General features: G+C 40.7%; 1 protein-coding gene across 10 annotated transcripts in view; it reads right to left on the reverse strand.

Moving 5' to 3' along the window:
• Nucleotides 1–23,206, reverse strand: part of NLGN1 (neuroligin 1) — an 896,042-nt gene extending 872,836 nt beyond the window's left edge. For 2 of the 10 annotated variants that reach the window (XM_084769318.1, XM_084769312.1), the window contains exon 1: nt 19,089–21,765. The gene's annotated coding sequence lies outside the window, so the exon portion shown is untranslated. Of the gene's footprint in view, nt 1–19,088; nt 21,767–21,818 lie in introns of those variants that run through there. The other 8 variants (XM_084769321.1, XM_084769322.1, XM_084769314.1 and 5 more) reach the window with 6 other exon arrangements.
• Between the last annotated feature and the right edge of the window lie 4,530 nt (nt 23,207–27,736).

Raw genomic sequence — 27,736 nt, forward strand, 5'->3', positions numbered from 1 at the left:
AGGCCTATCACAAAACATTCAGTGGGGTCATGGCTCTTTCTTTTTGTCTTCTGTATTTATTTGTTTGTTTACTTTTTATCTAAGATATGAGAATAAATGGCAACCTGAAGCCTCCATGTACCCTCTGCTAGACAATTGCAGAGATTACTTTGGAAAGATTATAAAGAAAGTACCACTGACCCCTGGAATTTGCTACTATTGCTGCTCCTTGAGGACTGTCTCCTTTCTAGAACCTTCAAATATTACCATCTGGTCACTCCCGCACAAAGGTCTGGGTTTTCTGCTTCCCTTTTCAGATCCCAGTGTTCAATAAATGCAATTGTGTAACATGTCGTTTCTCACACACAGGAAAACAAGAGAACAACGAAGATGCTTTAGACAGGGCTCCAAAACAAGCTAAGGATGGTTATTCCAGTTCTCCTCCGTGACATTTTCCTCTCCGAGCCCCATTCTCTTCTTGTCTCCTACATGTTTCAAAAAGAAGGGAGAGTAGGGAACTTCACTCACTCTGGTTGCTTCTAGCTCCTTTTATCTCCCTCTGAATTTTGTTTTTCTAAAAAGTTGAGTACTGTCTCATTATGTAAATGTAGACCATTTTTATTGTCCACTCATGCATTGATGGTCTGGGCTGTTTTCTTTTCCTGGCTATTATGAATAAAACACCAATGAACATGGATGACTATGTTCTTTCTCTGCACTAGGATACAGAACATTTTGGGAATGTGCCTCAGAAGGTCAAGTCTGTTTCTACCTTTTGAAGGAAGCTCCACACTGATTTCCATAGTGGCTACACCAGTTTGTACTGCCATCCAGTGAACAGAGTTCCTCTTTCCTCACAGCACACCACCATTGGGAACCATTTGTTCTGTGGACCTTACACATTTTTACTGGGGTAGGATGAAATCTCAAAATAGTTTTAATTTGGTTTTCCCCAGTTTCTAAGAGTGTTGAACATCTAAAAAATATTTCTCAGCCATTTGTATTTCATCTTTAGAGAAATCTGTTTAGTTCCATGCCCCATTTTTTAAGTTGAGTTGTTTGTTTGTTCATGCTTGGGTTTTTTTTGTTGTTGTTGTTGTTTTTTTTTTTTTGGTTTGGTTGGATTGGGTTGGGTTGAGTTGGTTGTTGTGGTTGCTGTCATTGTTGTTGTTGGTAGTGGTGGTGATGGTGGTGTGTGTAGGGGTGTGTGTGTGTGTACTTGTGTTTCTGTGTGTGTATGCACCAGGTAAATATGTTTTCCTATTCTATAGACTGCATCTTCACTTGAAATAAAGTGCCCTTTGATGAGCAGTTACATTTTGCTTGTAAGATCCTATTTGTCAATTGATGGTTTCAGTGCTAGCATTACTAGGGTCCTGTTTAGAGAGCCCTTTCCTATGCCTCAAAATTTAAGCACATTCTAAATGCAAAAACCCACAATTAAAAATACAAATATTGCAAAGTGCCACACACCTTTAATCCAAGCACTCAGGAGGCAGAAGCAGGTAAATATTTGTGAATTTGAGGCCAGCTTGTTCTACAATGAGAGTTATAGGACATCCAGCGCTGTTACACAGAGAAACACTTTTTTAAACATCCCCCTCCAAAAAAACATAAAAGAAATACAAAGATTGCATATGTTCTCATGTGTGGATGTAAGCTTTGAATCTTTAGATATGCATTTCTCATTTGCAGTACTCTGAGAGGTCATGGAAATAGTAATGGACTACAATAGCACTTCTTTCCAGGAAGGAAAGAAAGAGCTCAGTGACATAAATTGAGGAAAGGGAAATAATGAAACAAAATGGGGTGGGAGGGGAAGATAAGGATCCAAGGAGTCATAACAATCCCAGGCCTTTTGAAAAATCCACATGAAAAACTACTACTGTAGTGGCTTCTGAAAACATAAGCATACACATTTATAAAAAGAACTTAAATGGAGCCACCTTACAGCAGAGCAACAATGGCCCTACTAGACACCAGAGGCTAACAAAAAGCTCAATGATGGGAATGTGTTACTTCTTTTGGAGTAGATAGCCAGTGGCCTCCCATGGACTCTTAAATATTACAGTTTTTAATTGTTCTTAGTTATCCTCCAGAGGTTCACATTAAGACTCTATTGCTAAAGACAATATGTATTTCATTCATAGAACACAGCGGCGTTGGGCTGGTGCAGACATGGAAGCTCCATCCCTACTGCTCAGTTTTCATTAAGCTGGAAGGTGCTATGCACAGTGCGGGAGAGGAAAATCATCATCAGTCTTACTCAGCTATGATCCTGTCAAGCTACAATAATCAACTTCCTGGAAATACACGCACACTTGTGAAATAGTGGCATGGAGATCATGGGAGTAACTAACCCACCACTTTGTATTTCCACCACAAGATGAAATCCACATCTGGAACTGTTATTAGGGCCAAAAGCATGTGGCTAAATGGGCCATGAGCCCTGAGAGACAACATACTGCTTTCATTTTGTTAAAGGGATGTATTATTAAACTAACTCCTGATGACATCATTATACCCATAAATTAGTGCATTTCTCAAACATCAACTGAGATTTTTTTTCTTAAGTACACTGATTAACACAGAGACACACAATTAATCAAGATACAAAGAGTAAGAGACTTTAGAGTGCTTAACCATAAATAGCACAGTCTCTAACAACTCCCCTTTTTCCAGAGTTCACAATCATCCCAGAAGAAGGGGAGAAATATTATGAAGCCAGAGGCTATGGATGGCTACAACAAAACAATGTTTTCCAGACACAACAGTTTCACATATAAATTCACAACTGTTGTGACAGCATGTACAGAAATTTTGCAAACTCAAGCCAGATTAAATTTCAGCGTAGGAAAGGTCCTGAAGCACCAGCCTTAACTAGTTGATAGTGCCAGGAGGGGATGAGTTAGCTTTCATTAAGAATGTGGTCCCTGGCAGTAAATCACACTTCCATGAATGGTCATATATTCCATAGTATGCATCCAGTAATAATTAGACTAGGTAGGTCATTTAAAAAATAAGGACGCCAAGTTGGATGGGATCGGAATAAGAGGTTGATCTAGGGGTTGTTATGAAAGGAGTGAATGTCATCAAAAATATTGTATGAAATGCTCAAATAATTAAAAAGAAGTATGTATTAAAAATAAATTAAGTGACTGTTCAAGTAGAAAACTCTCTCTATTGTCTTCTCATTTGGACTACTAACCTGCAGTCCCGGCATACTCACATAACCAAGTTTATTCCTTCTCAAGTCTCTGATGGAGGTGAAGACCAGGTAGCTTAGTTTTATGATGAAGCTTAGTTATTTAGGAGTTAAGATGTTTTTTAGGTCTAGATGGATGTTTTAAGTTGATAATGAAAAGATGTGATGGAGGTTGATTTACATTCAGAATTTTAGATGCACCAAGATAGGGAAGATGTTTTCTTCAAGGCTGTCAAATACAAATAGCCAAAACACTAAGAATGTAACATTTATATAATTCCTGATTGTGTCATGGTTTTTCTTGCTATAGGTAGTTTATTGTATATATGTGTAATAATATAAATGTATATGTAAAAATGAAAAACAAAAAATTAATTAATTAAATTAAATATACTTTTATTGATTCTGCATAAAATGGTGAGTATGGTGGTGATAGCACCATTTGAAGATACATCCTTTGTGCAAATGGTCACTTCTACTCCATCACTACTGTACACCATCCATTCAGTTATTCACTTCCCACATATAAGGGGCTCTGGAAATTGTCTGCTTATGAAGTAGAAATGTTATCTATTGTCACTCTGGCTAGGGATTCCCATTCAATCTTCTGCCCACAGTCAGAACCTCCCAAAATATCTCAACACAATTTTTCAGAGGGTGTAATACAGGGCCTCTAGGTTCCACAAAGTGAGAAAATTTCTCTGGGTTAATTCCCTTGTTCTTTCCCCATGTGCAGATTAAGAAGTATTATTTTAACAATTAGAATAAAATTACCAGTGGTTGGAAGGATGAATGGAAATAGATGGGTAGATGAATATAATACAGATAAGCCAAAACAAAATAAAGTAGCATGAGGTGATAGAGAGCTAGACAGGCAGACAGACAGACAGACAGATTTAAAATGATAGAGACAGAAAGGCATTAAAGACCATAGCACATAAAGGGACTTACAAAAGCTGTCAGTACAATGCACTGCAAACATCACGGAAACAAGTCAATGAGTGCCATGCCAAGAGACAACAGAGATAATTGTATTATACATAGACTTTATGCCCTTGATTGTGTGACCAGCTGATGTTGTCAAAGGTGAGATATTAGTAATACATCTTTTTGCTCAAAGAAAAGCTATAGCAATTCTGCTTATTTCATGACTTGGTGATCTTGGTGTGAAATGGCCAGAAAAAAAGTGCTAAGGCCTTATATCCAGAGAAAGACATTTGTAATCACCAGGCTGGTCATGTTGTTTAGGACTGCAAGCACTTGGTCATTATTATGTGCTAATAAATATGTATGCCTTCGTTTGTTTGTTCGTTTCTGAGACATTGTACGTAGCCAAAGTTTCCCAATTGCTGAAATTACAGGCTTTAATCACAATGCCCATATGATTTTTCTATTTTATCCTTCCACCATAGACTGATTTTTTTCTTCCATGTCTTATAACTTGAAGACAAACTAATCTATTGTCTTTACAGAAACTTTGATTCTAGTAGTTTATAATAAAAACAGCAATGTAAACATGTGCACATATGTGTGGATGACAAAATATATTGCTGTGTGCTTTTGTGTATACGTGTTTGCAGGCCATTTGAGTATTTATGTGCCCAGATAAAGACTTTTACTCTTCATCTTTATTTTTGGTCCCATCATTTACATTACAAAAGAAATCAAAGTTGGCACAGGTTTCAAAAACATAGAGTTGCTGACAGTATTCTGCAAAGAGACAATGCCTTTTGCTCCAACTATGATTCTGAAACATCATTGACCTTCTGGATAACAGCAGGTAATTACCATTCACAAATATTTCACGTGGGCAAAGTGAAGCTGACGGCCATTGGTCCAGAATTTAGAACTGTAGCAATTAGATTTTGCATGTCTATTTTTTCTTGCCCTTCTTTCTCAGAAGGCACAATCATTTCTGTATTTTGATCCTTGTTGTCAACTTTGCAGAAGCCTGAGACAAGATATGTAAGTGGCTCCCTCTGGTGCTGCGTCAATGATGAGTGTTGTTATCCACAGCTATGAAAACCAGCTTATCAGCGAACTGTAAAGGGATTCTCTCTAAGCCTGCATCACTAGGAATATCTCTGGGGATGTATCTTTACATGGACTGACATGGGAGTTGAAGTATTTATTCATTTTTTTAAATTTAGGGAACAGATAAGAGCTCCTCTGCCCTTTGTTTGATTGTTGTTGTTGTTGTTGTTGTTGTTGTTCATCTACGCCAAAGAACTTTTAAGTTTTAAAAGCGATCATCTTTACTAAACCCTGCCAGGCACCACCTCCTTGTTACAGAAATCACTAATGCCCTACAGAAGTACTTAAGTTCCTCTAATGGACCTCAACACAGCCATCATTCACTAGCCCAGTTGACCTGTGGACAACATAGCAGCAGCTCAGAGCAAATGTGGGGCTCGTAAAACGTCTGTTCACAGAACAGAAGGCTCTGGAGTAGACTCCTCAAATGTCAGTGGTGGAAGGTGCTGGCCAGGTCTCCTCCCATGGCTGAAATAAACAGCTATCTCTTGTGACTGTTCCTTCCAGGTAAGCCCTGCTACAAACAGCCAGTGTTTTAAACTTAAGGAGCATAAGGGAATTATCAGATGCCTTGGTCAGTTGCCACAGCCTCACATCACAGTAATTAGGCTAAGGCAGTCTGCAGGCTCTCCAGGGCTGATCTTGTTTCCTTTCCAACCAGGAGGCAGCACATCTTCCCTCAGATACCTCTCTAAAGCACAGCAGAGCCTCCATCACAGGCAGGATGTGAATTCGTTGTCACTCTGCACATTGGGAAAACAAGTAACCATATGTGGCCTAGGCCAGCGGAGCTGTAACTGTGAACAATGGCTCTGAGTCAACAACAGAATTAAACTACTCCCTCTTGTGAAGCTCTTCTGAATATTTTAAGTGTTGCCTTGAAAATGTGGGATTATGTGCAAGCATAAACATTAGCTTAATGCAATTTTTTTTTGGTACAGAATATGCCAGTTTCAAAATCAGAATTGAAATGCAAAAATAAATAAATAAATAACTTCAGAATGCACTTAATTTCTTCAATGTGTGACTAAACATTGAAGAAATGTACTTTCTTCACAATAAGGGTTGCTTTGTAATTAAGAGATTCATGCATGTATAGAAAATGATGTGGCTTAGTTTAAAGATTTTACAAAGGCGCCTATTAACATTCATTTCCTAGCAAGTCTATGACTCAAATGTTTTCACATTCTAATGTTCACAGGGCTCTTGGATTTTTTTTTTTTTTGAGCTGCCAATTTCATCATTTCTAAATGCTTCATCTTTCTTTCGATGTAAGTAAAACAACAACATCAGCCATATCTTCCTTGCATCAGACAGAACAGGGTAGGGAAAACACTAGGTTTTAAAGAGTTTCGAGGAAAATCAGAACAAGAGGAGGAGGAGGAAGTGGAGGAGGCAGAAGAGGAAGTGGATGAGGCAGAGGAAGAAGTGGATGAGGCAGAGGAAGAAGTGGAGGAGGCAGAGGAGGAAGTGGAGGAGGCAGAGGAGGAAGTGGAGGAGGCAGAGGAGGAAGTGGAGGAGGCAGAGGAGGAAGTGGAGGTGGAAAAGCAACAGCAACTTCAGACAATGTTGGACTCCTTTCTTATTTTTGCTTTCCCCACTGTGCCTAGTATTATATCTGACTTGGTACATAGGAAGCCGAACATAACTAAGCCAAAAGACTCTCTTGAGCCAGGAGTTCAAGACCAGGAGCAACATAATAAGAACATGCCTAGAAATACATAAATAAATGGCTATTAATAAATGAGCGTGATATGTTTCTGTGACACATGAGGAGGGTAAGCATGCCAATGTGAGCACTTGGGAATAAAGTTTACATGCTAAGAAAGGTGCTACGACGCATGATTTCATTTAATTCCATAACATCCCTATGGGGCTGGCATTATCGATTCTATTTCACAAATAGAAAATGTAGAGCCAAGAAAGTTGAAAAGTACATAGACTCCTGCATTTTATTTCCCAGCTGACAGCAGTGCCGCCCACAGAGTTACACTGAGCAGCAGAGCAAATGTGTGTTCGCTCAGCCCTGCTCATTCCTTCAGTCTTGTTTCTCATGCCCTGATTCCAAGTCTCCAGTCCTCCCCTGGGATTCTGCTTTGGACCCTAACTAGGTCTGTGAAGCAATTCTTCTAGAAACCACAGGGCTTAAACCTAAGCTTGATATCCTTGGAAATAGCTTCTGCAAAAACTGACCTTCATGGCCTTCCCCCATCAGCCTCTACTCTATGTTTCTTAAACGATCTGTAGCCTGAGGAAGAGAAATATTTGTGCAAACTTTCTTCTTCTTTTTTTTTTTTCTTTTTTTCTGTAGTGTCAGCCGCTGACACTTGCACTGAGGCTTTACCAACAACCCAGGGATCCAATGAAGTATTTTAAATTAGAATGCTGTTTTAGGTAGAGGATAATGTCGTATGTCCGAGATCCTCTGCCAACTACAGGGATGAGAAGTGAGGAAATGAGAGTGAGAAACAGTGTTCACGAGAAGATGCACAAAGGACAGGCCAGAGGATGGATAACTTGCCCATTTCTTAGTATCTTACTCCTTTCTCGTCCAGGAGAATATGAAGACCTTTCCTAAGTGCTTGTTGCTTGCTTCTCATGTGAGCATTCACCGGGAACTGTCAACTAAATCAGGTATAAAGAGCTGGCTAGATTTATGTTCACGAAGATCCGGCCGTGCTGCTGTCTAGAAGGTTTGGAGCAGCAGGAGAAAGAAGGAATATGTTGGTCTCTTAAAGAGTCTCCCCTCTCTTTCCATCTGCCTCCCTCTCTCTCCCCTCCACAGTGGCTGGTCCTCTCTCAGCAGCACTTCCTCACCCTGCTCTTTCTTCAGTGTGTATGGCAGACAGCATGCCCACAAATGACACTGCTTTATGGTGTCCATGGCCCTTTGAAGCTCCAGAGAAGACTAGACCAAGCGAGAACACTGGAAAATGAGTACTTGGACTATTCCCAGAGACTCTGATGGGCAATACCATAATGCACCAGTTCATGACAAATTATGACCATGTGCACAGGCTTTGGACTGATTCCCTCTGCGCCCAGCTCCTGACAATGGTAGCTGCCTACCGCCAGAATGAGCCACTGTCTTCACAGAGTGGGTTGACACAGAGTCAGGAGGGGCATGTTGATCCTGGGTGCAATTTAGTAGAAGCAGAAGTATGTATCCCACTTGACACTGCAACTGATGGGCCTTTAAGGAGGTGGCATTTCCTTTAAAAATAGCCTGCATCATTGTTGGTCATGGAAAGGCAGATCTTCATCAACCAAAGACTCTCTTTTTAAAGCAAATAGAAGATTTTGTTTATGAATATGTAGCAATCTGAAAATATCAAAGAATTAATGGAATGATGATGGTGTTGCAGAAGAGAACAAAAAAGAAGATATGTGTTTGGTTGCAGGATTTCTCTCAAAATGGCTAAGGGCAGAGTTAATGGGAGGAAAACCCATTCAAGACTGTGATGTGCGCAACTGCCCTGTACATGTTCACTTTCTGTTGCTGTGAAGAAGCAAACAAAACTGGCTTGTGGAAGACAGGGCTTATTAGGCTTACAGAGTTGCTGTGCATCATCCAGGGAAGCCAAGACAGGAACTCAAAGCAGATACCTGGAAGCAGGAACTTAGGCAAAAACTAGGAAGGAAGACTTCGACAAGTATTCAAGTAGACACCTGAAGTTATTTATGACACGCCCCTTTTCAAATTTATGTGTATCACAATGTCCTTTAAGTAATATCTTTCCTAGGCCTTCCTAAAAGTATAACCCCCTTCTATAAGTTCTAAAAATCATTGCCTAGACAAATAACTGTATGCATTATACCAATTAAAATGTAAATATTTGGTGCTGGTGTATGTCTCTTACAAAATTAGTACATGAAATAATTATATACAGATCAATATCTTTAATTTCAACTCCACTGTTATGCAAAGTAACCAAGTTTTCTCTCTGGTCCTCAATTTTACAACGTATAAACTAAAAATATTGCCTTTAAATTTGTCTCTTTTAGACTTTTAGCTAGGAAGACCACTGGAAGTTTATTAAATTTTTTAGAAATTAATTATTTATTGTTACAATGACTTACAGACTTCCTGAGGCCAGCATTGCGATTTCTATCCCTAGTTATGAGAAAGTGATTTATGATATCAATATAATCTTAAGACCCTATTTAGTGTCTGAGATTATAAACTATTAAATAACATTCTTTATCTTAAAAACTAGCATATTTGGTAATCTCTATGTGGAGAGACTGACCCATGTTGAGGTTTAGGAGAGTAAAAATAATAATTAAAAAAATCCCCTTATTTTCAGTAATATCATATTCCTTTGCTTTCTAGTAATATGATTGCATTAAAGGAGCTTTAAGAATACCAAATCCAAGTAAAAGGAAATGGAATGTTCTTCATGCTCTGTAAAGGAACTCACTTTTTTTGGCAATACAAATGACAGATCGAGACTTCCTCTGTTGTGACAGAGGCCATGGGAGGAAGAGAGTGGCGCCCTTCGAGAGAGCTTGTTATTCATCAGAAAGCAAGTGCCCAGTTTTCATGCCACTTAAGAGCAGTGGCGATTTTCAAATACAATAGAGAGAAGAAATATAGTTGTCTGTGGGATTGCACAGTAAGAACTGTCAAGAGATGCCCACAAGTAGGAGAATGTGACTGATATAACCAGAGACTCTGCTCCCTTTTACTCACTTTTTTAAAAAGCATTGCTGTGTGGTTGAGTAATGATAAAAATTTAAAAAGGGAAATTTCATTTTTACCTGCCAATTTTCTCTTGCTCTTTTTCACTGATTGCTCTCTTTTAAAGCAGAACATTTATATATAGTGATAGTTAATTCCTTTGTAACTTTTCTTTGTTCTTGATGGAAAATGCATTTTCTTCTCGCCTCTGCCCACCTTTGCATCCTAGATTTGGATTTGGATTATTCAGTGATCTTTCTAATTCGGTATGTCTGAGGAAAAATGTAAGTAAATTCTAACTCTGTTCTATGGAACCTTCTGCATAGCTAACAGTGTTTCCAAGAACAAAACAATGCTGGGGCTTTAGCTCAGTGGCAGAGCATTTGCCTAGCAAACACAACACCCTAGGTTCAATCCCCAGTACTGGAAAAAAAAAAAAAGAAAAGCGAGAAAAAGCAAAATAATATATGAACGTGAAAACCCAAAAAGACTTGTAAATTTTTTAAGGTGTAATAGGTTATAAGCACTAAAGTAATGTAGTACATACTACATATTATTTTAATATTATTAATTTAAAGTAACCATTACACCTATATAACATATAAGCTTTAAATATATAATATAGTATCATTATAAACAAGCTTTTAAATCCAGAAAAAGTACTTATTTTAATTAGTTTCGTTATTTACGTATTTGTTCCTATTTTAGTATGCAAAGTTGATGTTCTCATACATATGGTTTGCGTTAACCCTTCCTTTTCCTTCTCATTACCACATATCCCCTACCAGCCCCGGCGTTCCCTCTTTTGCCATAGACCACAGACGTTCTCTGGCCCATCTCTCTTCTACTTGTCTTTCCTCTCCTGGGTCCCTGTCTGGATCTTAGTATCTACATGTGCACTCCCACACAAACATCTGGAAAAATACAGAAGCTCCTATCAACATATGAGCATTTTAAACATTGCTATCAAGGCCCAGGCATATTAAGATAATATTGCATAACAGTTATTAGAGTCTGCTTTTCACGTGTGGCTCTCCTGATTCTGGGCCAGGTTCCTTTTTCGTGCTAGTGGGAAAACTTGGTCCATTTTCTGTTCCTCACAATGAGGGACGAGAATGAAAACGGATAGAATTGCTTCTAATCAAATTTCCTCTGAGGTCCGCCATAATTTCTTAACTAAATGTTTGGAGATTAATAAAAATAACTTGTTTAGCTATCAGAATCGTATGTTTGTGTTTTATAAATGAAGTTATGTGCAACAGTAAAGTTTCTTCCCTTCAATGGCTGGCACATTCCTTTACACACTTGGGTGTGTCTGAAACCAGGATGCACAATTTAGTTATTTATGCCCAACATAGCAGAATGGTTCCAGTTGCCCTAGACTACATATGTGAGAACTGTGGACGTCCCTTCTCACATGACCAGATCACACCAAGGCCAACATTTTATATCAATTCAACCAAGATATGAGTCCTAGCTGCCTTCTGAAATTCACCCACAGTCACACTTTAATAAAATCAATAAATCATCAGAATCAACTTTTTTAGAATGTAGCAAGTGATTGAAATAAAATCCTGGGGAAATTGGGAATCTTTCTTCAGAAATGGCGTATTGCAAACATAGACCCTACTGGATGGCAAAATGTGACAATGGTGACTGAGTCAAAAATTACTTCAAAGAAGGAGATCCCAGATGGAATCAAGTCTTCTGAAGCATAGCCTAATAGGTTTTTTTAAGTAGTATACCTTTTACATATACAAAATTGGTATACACGTATACATATATAACTGTACAAGTAGTCCTCATATATATAAGTATATCTGTATGTTTGTATGTATGTATGTATGTTTATACATGAGAAACTTTATATATACATATAAGTTTAAATTTCTCTCTAGAGAAATGCATTAAAAGTTTGGAGAAAATAATTATTAAATTACATAACTTCTCCTTTTCTATAGTATTTATAATATAACGTATTCTGTAATGGAGTCTTTAGTTTTAGTGAGATTTGGTCTATTAAATAGCATTAACCATTGTATGACCTAGGAGAAGTTGTAGAAGCTTTTCAAACCTTAGGTTCATGCCACTAATCAGAATTATCTTACTGTAGATGTGTTGAAGTGGAAGCTACTACACAGGTTGAGATGAGAAAAGGCTAAGTAGGTGCATAGAAAACATACTCTAGTCCTCTGACACGCAGTATACAAGAGTGTCCACTAATGTGTGGATTTGCTTAAAACTCTATTTCACAATGCTTCTGCTTTCAAACACACTTTCCATTAAAGCAAAGGGGGAGAGCATCTGTTTGCGATCTTAAACACAGATGGAGGGACTAATTATCATCTTATATTTGACTCATAACCAGTTCCCTTGGAGGCAGGGGGCTCAGTTCAGAGGTGGTGGCTCTGGTGGAAACTGCTCTAGGCATGGAGCCCAGAAATAAAGTGTTTGCACCAGAATTATGACATGCTCTTGTAGCACACTGAAAGTAAACTAAGAAGACAGCCAATATCCATAACAAAATCTACTTTGAAACTAAGAGAGAGAGAGAGACTAACCCCAGCCTTCTCTTTACTCATGGTTCTTGCACATTCTGGGCCTGGTAAAAATTATTGGGTAGGAATGAGACGACTGATGTTCTAAGTCCAGAAGACAAAATGTTAAAAGGTACCTCTGTGTGTGTGTGTGTGTGTGTGTGTGTGTGTGTGTGTGTGTAACATACAGCAGAGTATGAACTCAGTTTATTGTTATTTGTACTTTCACATATTCCATCTTCCCCATCAATTCCCATCATATTAACATTTCCCATCTGTCTGCAAACTACAACATATATTCCTCTTAAAATAAGTACCACTGGTAGTTCTTTCCCTGTCTTACCTCTCATATCATAAATTTTGCAGTTATTGCACATAACCTCAAATGATTTCCAAAACACATATACATGCAGGGAAAAAATTACTGAGTGATCTGTGCTAACATTCACAGTTTCATACTTACATTTGCTACATTCTTTCTCCTTTTCCCCCAAACAATGGGAAGCAGCTTACAAAAATTTCTCCAAACATTAAAATGTTGAAGCTAAGTTAAAGTTTAAAAATGTATTTTAATTGTAAAGTGGGCATGTTTATGAACATCTATTTAAATAAAGCACACACAAAAAAAACTGTGCTTGACTTCTCTTGAGTCAGGTTAGAAGGATAAATAGTGTTTTCTATGTTTTAAGGGGAAACTTGATGTTTGTAAAATGCCCATGGATACACAGTCTGAATCAGACTTGCCCACATAATGGCTGCCACCGATGTGTGAGGCATTTTCGTCAAAGGTGAAACCTCTGGTCAGTCACCCACAATCCAGCTGATAGCCTCACTCATGGTCATATAAAGAGCCCTAACACAACCCATTCGGTGTACTCAAGACATGGACATAAGAGGACATCATTTGGAAAGAAGAGATGTCATAAGTGTGGGAAAAGGATGCCAGAGTATAATGAAGTGACCATGAGCACAATACTTTGTTGTTGGGGGATGCTCTGATGTATTTTGATGCTAATTGCTGTTTGCTGTCTCTGTGACCCACCTTTTGATTAATAAAAGCCATCCCACCTGGGCAGGACAAAGGAGATAGGTGGGGCTTAGAGAGAGAGGAATCCTGGGAAGAAGAAAGGCTGCCATGAGAAAGAGGAGGAGAGAGACCACAGAGGAGGGAGGAGAAGAAGGCCGTTAAGGGTTAGATGAAAGAGAAACACATGGCCGGGATAGGTGGAGAATTCAGCCCAGATGAAGAACATTAGCAAGTATTTGGTATTATGAATTGGGATGTAGCTTGATATACATTACTGGAAACAAATGACATGGGATTGAGACAGGGATCCCAGGCCTGCCCCACTATGGGAAATAGTTTAGAAGATTGATATCTGCCCTGCCCCAGGTTAACTAAGGTTATTTTAAATTATGACAAGTGTCTGTGTCTTGATTGATTGCTAGCTGAGCCTACTGATCATACTGATAACACCGATAATTTTAAAAATAATATATTGTAATCTCCATGAAATTTTCAAAATATCATGTGATTTAGGAAAATTATTTCCTAAAATTTTCAGAACTCTGTGGATATATAACATTTTTCTTTGCTAGGTTTGACTATATTCAATAAATTTGAAATTACTAAGCCCAAGGATCTTCTTCATAAACATCATAAAACCTAGGTTTTTCATTTGGACGGAACTAAAACTAAGTCATTCTTTAAAAGACTAACTGGCCAAAGAATCAGTCATTTCTCAGACAGTTCCGAAAACAAACAGGTTAGTAAGAAACACAGATGAAGACATGTGACCTACTTGGCAAGGAAGATATACTTTGATTTAATATAATAATAATAATAATAATATATAATTATGCTGGAGAGGTAAAGTTTTTTATTTATTTGTGCAATGTACCATAATTTCATGTTTACCATGCTCTCATCCAGAATACATGTAAACAATTTTCAACTCTCCAAGTTGTATTAAAAAAACAAAAACAATCAAAATAAAATCTTTTGCAACATACCAGGGGAAATGCATGTATTCTGTTTTAGAAACTTACAGTCTGACATGAAGTTAACTCATGGCCATGAAGTGAAAGATCTCTTGATTCACTTTTGTGTATTTGATTTTTAATGCAGGCATTCTGTTTCATGAAAGATTTGAGAAAATATGTGGAAATCCCTGTTAGTTGGCCAGTTCTGCGGTTTTTGCCTCCTCTTTTCTCTTGGGTAACACTGCTTTGATTTAAGGGTGACCCTGTCACTTCCACAAAAAAAGCAGCCCCCCTGCAGCCCCCCCCCCCCACACACACACACACACACACACGGGCAAGACTGAGTTGTCATGAGAAGACAAAGCCCTAGCTTTTGACAGTTATGGGTAGGAGTGGACGTACTTCAGCTTGTGCACTGGACAAAAGGGAACTCAGCTGACAGTGCCTGGGAGAACTTTCCTCAGTAACATTAGAGCTTTCCAGGAGAGAAAGATTGCTCCCTCCTTTTGATGTGAGGATGAGAAAAGAGGTTCGATTGCTTCTGCAGGAACCACATTGGTCCCGGGACAGGCAGTCACCTGACATATAATGAAGTTCACATCATTAGGCTGCTGAGTTAGCCAAGCCTAGCCCAGCACACCACAGAATCACTGACTGCGACTGAATGACAGTCTTATTGGTAGAGGCTTTCACTGGCCACTTCCTGTCATATTATTCCTTTGTTTTCTGAGCACTGGTAGCTGAACTTAAAGACTCATTCATGGTAGCCACCCCAAGTACTTTACCCTTGAACTGCATCCCTAATTCTTTACTTGGCTAATTGGGAACTCGTAGCTTAAAGCTGCTTAATAGTTCCCATATTTTATATCTCTACACTGAACAAAGCTGAATAAAAGTTGGCTTCCAATAAACTTATAGAGGGTAAAATGTAAATAAGTACAGAAAATATAAGACAAATTGATTGGTCATCCATAACAATACTGATATGTATTTGTAAGGCAGATTTCTTACTTATAAGTGTATCCTTTATTACCATACTGAGGTAAACAGTTAAGAATCATGGCTTTTAAGTTTACTTTCTCTTCATACTAGCATGTTAGTCCAGGAAAATATTACTTTACCTAGGGTCATCACCAATATTTAACAAATTTCATTGTTATTGGAAGGAATATTAAAGCCAAGACTTGCTTTTTTTCTCCTTTGATCGTCTCCACATAAATGACCACTTCCTAGTTTGTAAACATGATCGTTAATTTTATTGCTTTATTTGAAGACTAGAGGATGGGACAATGTCTGAGGAGCAAAGTGTTAAGAAGACAAAGCTCTCCCATCCTGGCCACTTACTGTTTAACTATAGTCATGATTAGCTTATCAGCTTTTGTCATGTGAAAATGACATGCACTTGTCTTTTCCACCTTTCTGAAATATTTAGATGAATTTTACATATTTATTTATTTTATGACCATAGAATGCAGTGCTGGTTTGCAACCACAAGTCCATACCCTCCTCATTGATTCTGGTTTGCTTCAGGATATCAAATATATACAAAAATATGTTCATACCAACATCAGATACCAAGGAGTTGCCACTGGACATGGGTCCCATGTAATATGAAAATGGAAGTACATGGGGAAATGATCCGCTGCCCAGGAGCAGAGGGGGTATGTGGTCCCTTCGTGACTTCCTGTCCTTCTGTTTTCTATCTTTCTTCTTTATACCAATCCCATAAAAGTCTCACTTATTACTTCACAACAGGCCCTCACTGGTACTTAAATGCAAAGTAAAAGAGCAAGAAGGAGATACATTCTTCCTTCTCACTCCAGAGCAGTTCTTCTCGCCCATGGTCCATTTTCTCACACAGAAATGCTTGGCAGCATCTGGAGCTTCTTTGGTCATAGGATAGGTGAGTAAAGACTGTGCATACTGCTAAACATCCTCAGTAAACAGAATCTTTCTCACAACAATGGAAAGGTAACTAGTCCCAAAATAATACCAGTGTCAAAGTCGGGGAGTTCTGTGATAAGGTGAGGTACTATCTTTGTCACCCTCTCCATTTGGGGGTGCAGGAAGAAATCACATGTGAGTTTTGTGGCACAGAAACAATCATCTGGCCATAATGATAAACTACAAAGATGATAGGAGAATCTTGATTCTTTGAATTAATTTTTTATCAGTTGTCTTTCTTGACTTCTTATTATATGACATTAAATAAACCTTACTTTCACAATCCATTCGTAGACTGTTAATTACTTCATAGTGAAATACAGTTGTGAAGAATATGTTATTCGTGTGTGGTCTACCTCATATTCTGGCATGGGCATAAGAATTCTAAATGAAATGATAAATCAAGTGTGGTTTCTGATCTGGTCTCCAGCAATTCACCATCCAATAAAGATACCAAACATTAAAATTTTTAAAAATTGGATACTCGTGGGATCAATAGCATGTCAGAGGGAGGATAAAGGAAGGAAAGTGGTCAAGAGAAAAACAGTCCTAGGGAGCTACAATGCTGGACAGTGGGCATGCAGGGACTGGACCTGTGAAGATGAGTTAACATAACCAAAGCACAAAGCCCCATGATGTTAAGTAGGATTGGGGAAATAATAAGCGTCCTGATGCTGGGCCAAAGGTTAAATTTTGGAGGAGCACTAGGTGAAGAAAGTTTTCATGTAAGGTTTATGAGGAGTTGATTCTCACAAAATGTGGACATTGGAGGTAGGCTACCAGAACCACCGAGCAATGTCAAGGTATCTTTAAAGGCCATCTTATGCTTTAGAAGAATTAAGTCTGGAGCAGTAGACCTGGGAGACTGACTGTACTTACAAATAGTCCAAATATACCCAAAAGACCATAATCTAATAGGCTGAAAATAGCCATCAAACTTCATCCAAGAAAGACAAAGCATGACAAAGTCTGCAGGACTCTACACTGTTAATATATTGACATTTCCGGCCTTACTCTTAATTCCACTTGTGCTTTGCTTTGTATACCACCTTTGCAACTTTAGGTAATTTGTGAAGTAACTCTTTAGTAGAGGTGGGTTTCTCTAGAGGGATCCATGCTAAGCTTCGCTAAAAATGTTGAAAATTGTTTCAGCACATGGAAACCCAGAAAACAGTATATCAGTTGTACATCCACACATATATATTATACATACATACACACACACATACATATATATATATATATATATATATATATATAGAGAGAGAGAGAGAGAGAGAGAGAGAGAGAGAGAGAATACCACTAACCCACAAAACGTCAATGACATCAAAGTTAAAAAACTGTTAAATTGCAGATATATTTGTACCTGTGTTCTCTAGTTCTAGCTACTTAATCATCCTTAATTTTAATTTTATTTTTAAAAAGCTAAAGTGATAGCTTAAGAAGAGCTGAAGCAAGAGACAGCAGCTACCCCTGAATAACTGTTTGAGAACGCTAAAAGTAGGATAGGACCTGAGGACCTAGGGTCCGAAGAAACTGCAGAGTATCTTTCAGAGCAGTCATCTCCAGCAGCTCAGAGTCTGCTAGACTCCCAGGCAACCCTTCCCCCATCCGAAACATGCAAAGGAGATTCCAATGCTCCCTTCTGCAAGTCGCCCTCCTCCAACTGCAAACAATCCAAGCATTTGTATATGAAAGCATGTTATCACTAAATAAAATGGAAATGCTCACAAAATAAAACCCCAGGAAAAATTGATAGAGGCAGCACTGGAGGTTGGGATGGGAATGGGGTGCCCAAAGAGGCTCTTCTCAGCCCACACCAGAGATGGTGTAGCTTGCTTCTGAAAGGTCGCCATTCCTGCTTTTTCTGGGAGTGTAGAGACTACCTTAGAGTAGCAGGGAACAGTTACTTCTTTTCATCACACCATGTCATCAGAAGGCCTGAGCAATGATTAACTTCCCTGTTGTCTGTGAATCACTCCGTCACCCCGCAATGCAAGAAGACTTAGATTCATTCTCTGCTAAGGGCACAGTAAACTTAATGGGTTTTGCGTTTCGCATTAGATACTCTAAATACATACGTGGTCCTTGCAGCTCAACTCATTTCCAAAGAAAACCTGGCACTCTCCTAGGTTAAAATAGCTGACAGCACTGAGATATTTTATAGATTTTGCACTCAAACACACACACATACCTTCTCTAGGGGCTTTTTTTTTAAATCTACGATCCTATTAATAGTCAAGTATAATTAATTTTGAGAAATGTATCAAAACACCGTGTTTCAAATATAGCATAAAACTTCCAGGGACTTAAACAAAATAATCTACAACAGTTTTAGTATAAAAAGAGGGAAAATGGGATGTCAATACTCTATAAAAATGCACAGTTAAAGAGAGGGTTAACTATCTAAATTCACATATCCCCAGCCTTACATGTGCCACGATGGCCCAAAAATGGAAAGAAAGAAAGAAAGAAAGAAAGAAAGAAAGAAAGAAAGAAAGAAAAAAGAAAGAAAGAAAAGGAAAGAAAGAAAACAGTGCCACAGGCCAGACCTCATTAGAATAATCACAAATGAATCAAATATGGGACATATTTCCCTCGTTTCTATAACAGACTAACAGTCTCCTCTGGGATAAATTATTCCTCGTTCAAACACCTCATCCTAAATAATTTTAAATTCACTGCAGGTGGGTTTTCTATTATGCTTATTATTATTTCTACTCACAAGGCATTGTGCTGAGGCGGACAGGAGTCCTTGGCGACACTTTTAAACGTTTGAGGACTACTCTTTCTTCCAGGGAGAGTTTATTGCCCAACAATGCATAATCTATTAGTCGCTCCTCGAGGGGGGTCTAGAAAGTGACATCTTGACTTGAGCCAGAGCGCAGATCTGAAAGCCAATTCGCAGTAAACGTTGCAGAGAAGAAGAGCAACTTCCTAATTCCTGTCAAACTAAGAGGCGGAACCAAACCCAGAAGTAGCCTCAAGGTCTAGAGAGAGCAGAACAGAAAGCGGACTCCACACTCCAACGAAGGTTCAAGAAAGGCTGTGCTTCTGGAGGCGGCATTGTTCCTCCATCCGCTCAGCCTCCGCGTCTCCCCTCCACAGACTCTCAGAACCGGTGCCTTCTTTTGAGTACCTCAGCCAACCTCCGGGGTCTGGGTGTCTGGGTCCCTGGGCGCAGCTAGGGAGACTCACTGCAGGGGCTGGGGCGCCGCTCAGAGGACTTGGAACCACCGCACTCGTCCGCCCTGGCCCAGGCAGCACGCAGCTCACCCTCTCTGTCTCGCTCCACTCTGGCTTCCCTGGCTGCCACGGACTCGGTTGGCCTCTCACTCACCACCCTCTCGAGTTCGCCTTTGCTGCCTTGGATTCCCACACCAGCTCGGCACCGCTGCCACAGCCGCGTCCCGGCACTCCGGACCTTCGCAGGCCAGGATGAAGAGATGCCAGGATCGGGGCTGTGCGGGGAGGAGGGGACGAGTGGCTAAGGCGAGCTGGGGAAGGTGGGGAGTCGCGGGGTTCGGGCGAGGGCGTGCGTGAGCGAGCCCCGGAAAAAGATGCATGTGCTCGGCCACCGCGGTGGAAGAAGGACCGAGGGGGCAGGATGCAACGTGGAGAACGCCCACCGCGAGGGTGCGCAAAACCGGCGATTTGCAAAGTGCCAGGGCCAGACAAGCAGAGGGGGAGGAAAGAGGCTGGCTGAAGACCAGGAACAGAAAGAAGAGCCCACTTCTCTATCAAAAGGTCGGTTCGCCGGTTAACGCATCCCCGAGTAGGAGTTAATTGGGGACCGGACATGGTGTAAAAGGTGGACTTTAAAGGACTCCCAGGCAGCGTAGGTCTTTTTATGCTAGACTTAGCTCCCTCTCTCTCAACTCTGGGGATTTGTCCTACCCATGACTGACATAACTGCTTTTCTGCAAGCGCTGGAGCCCACTTATCTGCATTTAGAAGATTCTATGAACCCAGGATTGAAGAAACCACCCAGTTCATTAAAGTTCATTCTTTTATTGTTTTTATTTTCGTCAGAGAATAGTAGTGAAGAGTTGGCACCAAGACGTGTTTAAAACATTGATCGATGTGGCATTTTGTTTGTTGTTGCTGGTGCTCAAAGGACAAAATGCTTTTAAGACTGCTAAAAGACCGAGGGAGGTGGAAAACTCAATCAAGTGAGGGGAATAAAAGACACATGTAAACTGTAACCGACCATCATACCTTTAACACAGTCACCCTCCCCAGTACCAAGCCCTCCTCCTGGGCCCTGGGAAACTGGAAAAAGGTGGAGCAAGGCGGAAGAGCAGGGATGGGGCAGGGTTGTTGGAGAGGGCAGGGAGAAGCTTGAGCAGAAGTTATCAGCAGTCCCCGGGACTGAGGTAACAGCCGCCGGCCTGGTGGACGCAGGAAGTCCCCTTACCTTCTCTCTAAGCCCTGGTTGTACCTGTTCTGCAACCAGAAATACTTCGTGGTGCCTAGCGTGCAGCCTAATGATGGCCGAATGTTAAACAGTTCTTCACTCTCCCTCCCCTCGTACAAAACCAGCCTCAAAAGAATGCGAATAACGTTCTCCGTGTCCATCAGCTCCGGAACATTTCGCTGCGTCTTGAAGAGACGAAAACCAGGCTTTGGGGCGCGCGTATATGTATTTATAAGCTATCCGACCGGTATATAAACATATGTGCGTTCTCTGCATGTAAATCCAAAAGGAAAGCAGCCAGAAGAAGCCTCTGGAGAAGGGAGGGGACAGGAGCAGCAAAACTTGGCAAATAAACGTATCCAAGAATTTCGTGCCAGAAGGCACCTGCTTCAATATGCAGAATTCCTGAGAAGCTTTGGAGGAAGAAGAAGAAGAAAATAATAATAAAAATGAAATTACCCCCAAACAGGACACACTTGAAACTGGAGACGCTTAAAGGAGAGTAGAAATGAAGAGCATTAGCTCTCCCGGGGGGGGGGGGGGGGCACGGATCCGTTAGCCAAAAGAGCAGTCGCCTCGGAAAATCCTCGGCGGGGAGGTAGCTGCAGATGGGTTCCCTGCTCGCGTCCCCGCCGCTGCCTCTGCTACCTGTAGACACGCACACGCACACGCGCACACACACACACACACACACACACACACACACACACACACACACACACTCACACTCTCACGCGCGCTCACACATCAGCCTCTGCTGCGAGCTCTCTCTCCCTCTCTCGCGGCCGCTTTGCCTGTGCAGGAGTCTCAATACAACCAAAGCTATCCTCCTGCCGCGATCTTGCCAACTCTGGGCCACCAAACCCTCTCCCGCCCACTCTCCCGCGCCTTTATTGCACAGCATCGCTTCCACCGGGTCGGGTGGGAGCCATCACACTGGTCGCGGAGGTGCTGGTGGCTGTTCTCTCCCCCCCCCCCCCTTTTTTTTTTGTACTAAGTTCCGCCCTCTCTGGGCCCTCCGCCCAGCAGCAGCCAAACCTTCTTAGTCCGCAACGCCCCGCAGCGCCTGCAAAGCCCCAGGTTTCCGGAAGGGTGAAGGGCCCAGGGCGTCACATGTGACGTCTTCTAAGCCACTTGGAGCAGCTACTGAATGCCTGTTGGCATTGTGAGGGGCCACAGGCCTCCTGCAAGCTCAGTTTCTTGTTCCTTGTTGTCTTTGTGGTGTGTTTGCAAGAGACTGGCCCTGGTGACAGAGAGAGGAGAGAGGAGAGGGGAGAGGGGAGAGGGGAGAGGGGAGAGAGAGAGAGAGAGAGAGAGAGAGAGAGAGAGAGAGAGAGAGAGAGAGAGAGAGAGAGAGAGAGAGAGACAGACAGACAGAGACAGAGACAGACAGAGACAGAGACAGAGACAGAGACAGAGACAGAGACAGAGAAAGAGACAGAGAGACAGACAGAGACAGAGATTGGAGCTGGAAGCAATAACCTTCCACTGAGTCTCTTAGGTTCTCCCTCCAGGAGCTGTCAAACCACCAAACTCCCCTCAAATTCCCTTTGACGGGTAGCAGACTGGTACCTGAATTGGTGGGAACACTGTAAGTGTCTCTGGTACTTTTATTCTCTCTCCTCCAGCTGTGCCCACATCTTGGCTGCTGGAGAGTCAATGTTTAACAGTAGTCATTATTGGCTTTTGAGACTTGTGAAGGGTGTGACTCACAACACTGCATTCTTACACCTACTCCCAGCCTACTAGCCTCTATGATTTTTTAAGTGAAGTGAGAAATTGGAACTTGCCAAGATACCCACTGAAATCATTGATTGCCACCTGTTATAATTTTAACTAAAAGAAAAAATATCTAAGAGTCACTATGGGAAATCACTGACACACAAACTACATGCTTTCTTTTCTGCCTTGGGTTTCATTTCATTTTTCTCGTTCTTTTTGTCTTAGTCTCTAAAATTCAGAGGAAAAAAGAGGTACCCAACATACCAACACATGGAAGGTGATTGCCTTAAGTGATTTAAAGTAATTGTTGCTATTTGTTTATTAATACTAACAAATAGGAAGTGTGAGGCTCTGTCAGAGTTGAACTGGTTTTCACAACAACCTTGAACATAACATACTTTCTCCACTTTGAGGAACCCAGAGCCACTTTTCCATAGTTTCGCAATTTAGTCCATCCTTGTTTTTTTGCATTTTTTGTTATTGTTGCTGTTATCTTGTTTTACTGTTTGTTTGTGGTGTTTTCTCTTTTCAATGAATAAACCTACATGTGTTCCTAAGAGAGTGAAGCTTCACTCTAAATCATGCCTGTGATACTTGGCTACTGCTCCACCTTCTCATTTTCAGGAGCAAATTAAACAAAAAAGCTCAAGAATGATAATAAAGCAGAAGTGCCAGAGAGGCAGCTTGTGTCACCGTCTGTGTGTGCCGTGCGTCTATGATGGACAGTGCTGGCAAGCTGGGAGGGTCTGGAATTATCAGAGAGATGGGCTTCTGGGCTTGTGGGTCAGGAATTAGGTTTTTAAATATTTTCCTATTTCTCTCTGTCTCTGTCTCTGTCTCTCCTCTTCTCTTCTCTCCTCTTCTCTTCTCTCCTCTCCTCCTCCTCCTCCTCCTCCTCCTCCTCCTCTTCTTCTTCTTCTTCTTCTTCTTCTTCTTCTTCTTCTTCCTTCTCTCTCTCTCTCTCTCTCTCTCTCTCTCTCTCTCTCTCTCTCTCCCCCTCTCCCTCTCCCTCTCCCTCTCCCTCTCCCTCTCCCTCTCTCTCTCTCTCTCTCTCTGGCCCACAGGGATTAGGTTGGTGGATGTGAGAAAACTCATTAATCATTAAACATGGTTATAATATAGAAGAAAAAACTAAAATCATTAACAGATGGGAAGACACATAGAATGTGAGAACTGGCTCCTATGATCATTAAAGTTCCTGTGGCTTTCTGGGTTATAAAGTTAATAGTGCTCTAAACACAGTCTTTCACTAAGTCAAATGCTCTCTGTAACTCTCAGTAAAGAAAAAAAACCACAAATCCTCTGTTAAACTTGTACAAACACATCTGCTCACTGGTAGATTTGGGAGGAGATCTCAATATAAAATACACAATAACACTGGGATTTTTAAATCATTGGCCCAAAAGAGGCCAGGTTTGAAAGTTATTTATTTATTATTTTGATGGGGAGCAAAGGTAGATGTCTCTAGAGAAGTAGACATAACCTTGTTTGTAAGTGTGTATGTGTGTTTGTTCATATTATCATATTGTTGTGATAATAGCATCTTACCCAGAAATGAACACTTAAAATTTTAGGGAAAAAAAGGCTTGAGTGAAATTTTGAGATATTTCAATGCAGTAGTATGGAGGCTAAGTGTGTTTTCAATCCAGAAAGCCATTATGTAGGAAGGGTTCACCCCTTCCCAATAATTACACATACAAAGAAAATTCAATAACATGTTCTCCCAAAGTAAGGTAAAAGCAGTGAGTATTACTCCTTCTTTGGAAAATCCTGAGTACTTGCAACAAGAAATTAGTATTTCCCCCTTTCTGAAGGACTTATGAAGAAGAGGATTAATAAAATGTCACCCTGAGATGAAATTTTACTGCAGTGTTCATCATAAATTATATGCATTTTACTTAAAATGGGTTAAATATAAATAATATACTGGGAAAGAGTTTACAGGGGCAATGACAGCTCATATTTCTACTTGAAGGAAATAAAAGATGAAGGTGAATTATCTCTTAAATCGTGGCATTGTAAATGGAACCACCTGACCAGCTTCCTGGAAGGGTTTTTGCTTGGTGGGCAAAGGGTGTAGATATTAGGAATACTAGGAAGACAGAGGGACATTTCTAGAATCACCATTCCAGTAGTATAGTATCCATTTGGTCACAATCCAGGTGGTTGGCACTCAAGTGCCATTCTTCTGCCCATGTAATCTCTATATACAGCATCGCTAAATCCATCCACCCTGTATCTGGCCTTAACTAAGTCAAATCCTCCTCCAACTTACATTCCTTAGGATCCAAAGCCCAATGTGTTCTCAGCCCAGCACATCTTTATTTAGCTTTCTTTTCCACTGTAGCTCTTCCAAATCTCTACTTTTTCTACACTCATTGGTCTCGAAGGATAATCCTGATGATTTCTTGGATTATATCAGTCACTCTCTTTACCTACCTATCCTACCTACAAAAATACAACATCAAAAACATCCCTTTGGCACAGATAATTTGTGTTTTCTCACAGTGGCACTGATTTGCACATTCCATGGTGTGCATTATCACTAATTCTATAATTATTTTCTAGGACTGTCACTTCATCCAATGTTTCATGCATACCAAGTGAACATTCTGCCCCTTGGCATGCCTCCAGCCCTATTTATGGATTGCCTGCTTCCCTAAGTTTATTTTTAATAGACTAGGTACTCTCTGTCCAGGCAATCCATGCTTCCTATTCTATCTCTCTGTAGGCCTTTGTTTCTTCCATGATAAGTATAAGGCAAGCCCCTCCTGCGGATCCCGCTTCAGATACCACATTTAAAGCCAGCCAATAGTGACTCTATTGTGTCCGTGGGCTCTCTTCCAGAACCCCTTCTTTGACTTAGACATCCTTCTCTATGCTGATTTTGTTTGTTGAATTGTTTCTTTCTGCCATCAGAAGTCAAATGCAGTTAAATCGAAGGACCACCCTTAGTCTTCTTTGTTAGCTTTCAGGTGCTATCCGCCTTGACTGTGCCTTACAGTGATGTTCTGCTAAGTGTGAGTGAGTGAGGAGTGAGTGCATGAGTGAGGAATGAGTGAGTGATGAGTGTGTGAGTGAGTGAATGAGGAATGAATGACTGTGGAGTGAGTGGGTGAGTGAGTGAGTGGGTGAGTGAGTAGTGAGTGGGTGAGTGAGTGAGTGAGTGCGTGAGGAGTGAGTGGGTGAGTGAGTGAGTGAGGAGTGAGTGGGTGAGTGAGTGAAGAGTAAGTGGGTGAGTGAGTGAGTGAGGAGTGAGTGGGTGCGGAGTGAGTGGGTGAGTGAGTGAGTGTGTGAGGAGTGAGTGGGTGAGTGAGTGCGTGAGGAGTAAGTGAGTGAGGAATAAGTGAGTGAGGAGTGTGTGAGTGAGTGAATGAGAGAAATGAGTGACTGTGGAGTGAGTGGGTGAGTGGGTGAGTGAGTGAGTGAGGAGTGAGTGGGTGAGTGAGTGAGTGCGTGAGGGGTGAGTGAGTGAGTGTGTGAGGAGTGAGTGGGTGAGTGAGTGAGTGAGGAGTGAGTGGGTGAGTGAGTGAAGAGTAAGTGGGTGAGTGAGTGAGTGAGTGAGTGAGGAGTGAGTGGGTGCGGAGTGAGTGGGTGAGTGAGTGAGTGTGTGAGGAGTGAGTGGGTGAGTGAGTGCGTGAGGAGTAAGTGAGTGAGGAATAAGTGAGTGAGGAGTGTGTGAGTGAGTGAATGAGAGAAATGAGTGACTGTGGAGTGAGTGGGTGAGTGGGTGAGTGAGTGAGTGAGGAGTGAGTGGGTGAGTGAGTGAGTGCGTGAGGGGTGAGTGAGTGAGTGTGTGAGGAGTGAGTGGGTGAGTGAGTGAGTGCGTGAGGAGTAAGTGAGTGAGGAATAAGTGAGTGAGGAGTGAGTGAGTGAATGAATGAGGAATGAGTGAGTGAGTGAGGAGTGAGTGGGTGAAGAATGACAGATTGACAGGGTGAGATGGATAAAAGTGAATGAGATGAAAATCAATTTAAGGGACGTGGTATTGCAGATTGTCTCTAACTTAGGTAACAATTGAGCATAAAAACATAAAAATGTGTTCAGATATTTGAAGTATCATTTCTTAAATACATATCTTACTTTAAATGCATTAAAACTATAATTACAGGACATGGGCCTCGCTTTTCTGAGATAATGTTTCAGATGAGCATATATTAGCTCTAAATGTACTTAGAAAAATGAGACCATATTCTCAAAGATTCTTTAACACTTAAAGAGCCAATGATACTTTATTATACAAGACTTAAATTCTACATTTCCTCTCAACTCCCAGATTTTTGCTATTTTAAATCATGCACCTAAGTATGTTCTTTTCATTCCATTCTAAAATTCTCTTTTTGGTAATGATATAAAATATGAGGCAGTTATCAAACCTAAAATCATATTTATAATATAATGTATATATGTAAGTGTAATATATATTTATATGTAGGCATATGTGTGTGCCTTAAGTCAGAATTTCTGTGTATGCATGTGTATGGTGGGATGCTAGCAGTTTACTTACCCCTATTTGATGATGTCTGTCACATCTAGATCTTAGAAGCTTATATTCACTTTACCCAATAGTCATATCTAAATTCTACATATAGGATGCAGTAGGTTCCAGGGAGAATGTAATTTAGCAAGTGAGCACATCATCACCAAGCTTTTTAGTTCCTTTATGGAGTTATGGAGTTAGTAATGCAACATTAAAAGGCCTGGAATACAAGTCCCCTTGCCACTGAAAGGCCAGCAGACTTTGAGGAAGGATCAGATCTAGACTGCATGATGCACAGCACAAACACCTCTTCCAAAACGATACAATGGAAAAAAGAAAGCATCTTCAACAAATGGTGCTGGTCCAACTGGATGTCTACATTTAAAAATGCAAATAGATCCATAATTATCACCCTGTACCAAACTAAAGTCCAAGTAGATTAAAGACCTCAACATAAAACAAGACACACTAAATCTGTTAGAAGAAAAAGTGGGTAAGATCCTAGAACTCATTGGCACAGGAGACAAATTCCTGAACAGAACACCAACAGCTCAGGCTCTAAGATCAACAATTAATAAATGGAACCTTATGAGGCTGAGAAGCTTCTGCAAGGCAGAAGACACTGTCAGCAGAACAAAGTGACAGCCCACAGATTGGGAAAAAATCTTTACCAACCCTACATCTGACAAAGGGCTGAGATCTAAAATATATAAAGAACTCAAGAAATTAAATACCACCAAACCAAATAACCCAA

This window comes from Acomys minous (genome assembly GCF_964271855.1).
Source record: "Acomys minous genome assembly, chromosome: 19".
Taxonomy (NCBI): domain Eukaryota; kingdom Metazoa; phylum Chordata; class Mammalia; order Rodentia; family Muridae; genus Acomys; species Acomys minous.